Raw genomic sequence first — 4,995 nt, forward strand, 5'->3', positions numbered from 1 at the left:
GTACTGCATTGAATAGACTAGTGACTAGTATAATGTTATTTGTTTAATTATTGTACGATATAACGAATAAAATATCTAATTATTCTTAATATAATGTTTTACTATATCGCCCAGAAAATTGTTTTTCGCCCCCCAAAATATAAATAGTTACTAATCGCCCCCGTTGAGAAACACTGCCCTAGGCAGATCGTCCAAGTGTAGCGTTGCAGTAACTTAATAAAACAAAACAATAATAATATTTATTTATATTTAATTATATATTAGTATTATTATTTTATAATTAAATACGACTATCTGGCTGACGATCTTAACTGAGGCTTATTTTAGGGGATAGAGCTTATATTATGAGCATCTGAAAAATCATGTTATGACTTATTTTAAGGGGAAAATACGGTATTATAAAATGGCAGAAAGCTTAATTTTGAGGATAATGATGAGTTTCGTATACTGATATCCCTCGTATAACACGATAGATACGTTCCGAAAAAGTGCTGTCTTATACAAATCCGTGCTATACGAAACAAAGGACTAATGCAAAACATGGGATTACGTTCCAGAAGTTAGCAAAAGTATACTATTATTTTTCGTTACTAAGAGAAATATGCTTATTAAAGCATTCGATACTTTATTTTCAATCAATAATTAACTAACAAGCACACTTAAAAGTACTGTTAATATTAATTTTAGTTAAATGAGAGTGTTTCTTTTTGCAAAGTATATACGAGTATAATATATAGTATAAGTTGAAGGAACTGTCATTTGCCAACCTGGGACACTCCTCCTTTTTGGACTCTCTTGGAAAGGAGAGGAAGATCCAGAGATTTAACTTTAACTTCAAAGATCGTGGAAATCTTGTAAGCTTCTTTCGTGTCAAATAAACAGTTTCTTGTAACTATAGATTCTGTCTCAGCAGCAGTGCCGATCGCGTACATACGATCCTTAGCGATCCCTCGACCCTCTCGACTTTTCATCCCAGTCGACAACCTTACACGAGCGCCGAAATACCGCTGTATTTCATTCCTCATTTTTGCGAATCCTTGCTTACATAAGGTTAAAAAAGTTTAGTAACACTTACCTGAAAATGTTTAAATAAACTTTACTAAATATGAATATTAATGTATATAAAGAAAACCTAGTGACAGTCTTAAGGGCTAAAGTCTGAAAGCAACAACACGACAGGGTTGATAGGAAAGATAGGACAAGTAAGAAAGAAATTCTGCTATTAGTTTTCATTAAAGTAGACCTGACGAAAGGCACAAAATAAATTGAAAATTTCAATATTCTAAAATCCGTGGGCAAATTTGAGACGATGCGCATGCTTACTGAAATAAAAATAATATCGAATAACAGAGTTTACTCTTAAAAGTTTGTGAATTTTGTACGGAGGATTTCCAAAACCCTGTTAGAACGAAACTGGAAGTCGTGTTGTGCGAAGGATATCTCCAATTTTCAAACTACGTAGGAAGTATATTCACGTAAATATCGCGTTTATAGAAAAACTATTGGACTGCAATTTTGAAAAACTAGACCTATAAATTTCCACTGTTCTCGAGAAAAGAGTTAAATAGATGAAAATCGAGACCAAATATGGAAAGCTTAGGGCAGGAAGTCCAGATTAACTATATATGAACGTCCGGTTTGGACCGGAAGTCACGTTACTTCGATTCAAAAGTTTTCCCCGAACGGAGCTAGATAGATGACCGACACGACTCTATTGCTAACAGGAAAAGTATGACGTAAGGGGCAAGACACTACATAATTGAGAACATTCTGACAAAAAATTACAGCCCGGCATTGTGAAGATGTCACAATAAACGATCTCTCGTTAGAATTAGTTTGATTTATTTGGTTACGGCAACGCAATCTCCCGAGAGGAAAGCATCTCGGGAAGATTATGTAAAGCTGGCTCATATTTAAGTGTTAAGGCTGTTATACACGGTAAGGAAATCCTTTGAGGATTAACCGTGATTTTTTTTTTCTATCTATCCATTTTTAAATAAAAATAATTCTTTATACGTTGGGAGATATTTTAATAAGTTTTGTAAATTACTATGTTCGATCCAGCCAGTTATATCCGAGTTTTTTTCGTCTGTTAAGCACATCCTTTGAGGATTTCCTTACCGTGTATACCAGCCTTTACTAACGTGAAGAAAATCCGGAAAACTGCACATGGCCAGCCCCAAACCCACGACAAACTAACTACCGGTATTCGGTGGTTTTATCCATTCGGCTACTGGAGGGCACTTATTAAGAAAATATCGTTCAGAAATGAAAAATCCGAGTGAAAAGTGCTTTATGCTACCTACTGCTATTATAAGAAAACATTTCCTATTGTGCTATTAGCGTTGTTCGATGCCCAGTATCAATTTAACGTTGTAGTGTAAGAACTTACGGAAAAAAATAGTGACAGATACCACGTAAAACGAAATTCCGCGTAAATTTGTGCTTTACCTCAAGTAGATCAGGTGATTTCTCAGACACATATGCAGAAAGTTACGGTAAAATTAATTGAAAATGTTAAAATAATCTTTAAATGTTTTATTTGCGTTTTCTATTATAACGGGTAACGTTTTAGTTTCATCTTTCTGAACACACAGAGCAAATTTTGTTATACCGCATCGAATACACCAGAGAAAATTCACCATATTGAGTGGCATTTAGTAGTTCTCCGTGTTCGGAATGTTTGAAGCTGGAGAAGCTTAAGTCTGATTCAGTGGCACTAGAAGTGGGTTAACTAAACCATTCGCCATCCGCGAAAATACGAATATAGTTATATCAATCCCCCATAAAAGAAGATCCTATTGTATTTATATTTGAAATACTTTATTAATATTCTACCCAGAATACAGTTTGTTTTGTGGAATACGGCAACGCAACATTTGGACGATCTGCCAACGGGAGGACTCTATGAGAAACTTGCCAGTTTAGGTTTAATGTACTGTACAATATACACCAATTATATTAGCGAAATTTACTTCAAATTTATGATTTGTGGGATTTTATATTAAAAAAGTTCAAATTATCAGTACAACTCTTGGTACTGGATTATCAATACGAAGGAACAATCATTATCTACAGTATTTATCCATACAAAGAAATCCCGGTAAGAAAGAAAGAAAAATAGCATAATTTATACCTAATAAAATTTATTAATATTGAGAGCAGTTGGAGATAAAGTAAATATTTAGACGTCAAAAAAACAGTCTACGATCATCGTGGACTGTTTTTTTTTTTTTTTTTTTTTTGACGCTTTGGAGGGAATTCATATATTCATGATGCTTTGGAGGGAATTCATATATTCATATAGAAAGGATTTGTTCGAATTTGAATTTTTCGGAAAGAATTAAGATTTATATAATTAAGTCTAATTATTAGACCCAGATATAAGAGAATCAGTAAGTTCATTTAGCCCTAAAGTCTCCCAAAATTGAATGTTTTATAATAATTAATATAAACACTGAAATAGTGTGTTTGAGATTACGGGATGATTTCAAATTTATACAATAACCATTTACAATTGAGACCTTGTGGACAATTATTGCATTAGAAAGATGTTTTATTCAATATCAAAACTTTTTTGCAGTATACATTTTGGCTAAATAACTAGTTTGGCTGTCTTCAGTTGTATTATAAAAAATTTAAAGTACGTAAGAGTTATAATTTATAAATTATTATAAAGTGTATCTTTACACAAATGATTAATGAATAAAACATCTTTCTAAATGCAATAATTATCTACAAAGTATCAATTGTAAATGGTTATTGTATAAATTTGAAATCATCCCGTAATCTCAAACACACTATTTTAGTGTTTATATTAATTATTATAAAAAAATCCCTTTTTGTTTCACAATTATTGTTATTGGTAACTAATACTTATGTTTATATGTTTGTATCATATTTATGTAAATATGATATGAATTAAAGTTTTTTTTAAATAAATAATGAATAAACTGTTTATCTATTTTATTTGTATATTTTTAAGTAGGAGTAATAAAAAAATATATGAATAAACTGAATCTGAGGAAGTGTGGCCCGAATCCCACATTTATGAATAATCCTGGCCTCATCCCATTTCTCATATAGGCCATACGTGTAATTATCATTTGATTCGTTCTCATTATCACCAAAATAAGTATATTCCTCGAATCAAAATTGAATCTATGTGATGATAATCGAATCGGAATAAAGATAAAGTCAAGTGAGAAGATAAATTTCATTAAACCTTTATAGGATTTTTACGATAACATTTTGTTTCCTCTAGATATTATTGTATTTTAATAGTCTTAAAATTATTTATTTTTTTGGTCTCAAAAATGCATATTATTCCGTTATCCTTCAGACAGAAATAATTTCTTTAATTCTAAAAGTAATCTTAAATTTAGGTCAAACTTAAAAAAAAGTAAAGTAAAAGTTAAAAATGCTTTATATGATCTGAAGGTGAGAAATACAAGTGGAATGATTTACGTGATTTACAAGCACGTGATTTACACGATCTAAAGATAAGAAGTAGGCCTACATGAATGATTTACATTATTTAAAGGATTAGAAGTAGAGAGGAAGGATCAAATTAGGCTACATATTTGACTTTTATCTCTACTTTCAATCCTTCAAATTTAGATAAAAAAATAGAGATCTTGGAGTAGAAGTGAAGAGGTCAAATTATATCTCTTGATCTGGCATTTCACCTTCAGCCCTTCAAATAGAAATGAAAGTAACAATCCATAAGTAGAGAAACAAGGTTTAAATCAGATATCTGGCCACCTTTCACCGCCACTTCCAACTTTTCAGATAAATATATCTGAAAAGCTGAAAGTGTTCAAAGTAAATCTGAAAGCAAAAGTTAAAAGATTAAGTTAAAAGATCTACTTTCATACCCCTCAATAGGGTATGAAAGTAGAGATCTAGAAGTAGGAAGTAGAGATGGGGTGTCAAATATAGTATAAAACTTGATTTTTCACTTTTACTTCCAAATCTTAAATATATATATATATA

Source organism: Centruroides sculpturatus, unplaced genomic scaffold, assembly GCF_000671375.1.
Source record: "Centruroides sculpturatus isolate CEXI.00-Female unplaced genomic scaffold, Cexi_2.0 scaffold1685, whole genome shotgun sequence".
NCBI lineage: Eukaryota > Metazoa > Arthropoda > Arachnida > Scorpiones > Buthidae > Centruroides > Centruroides sculpturatus.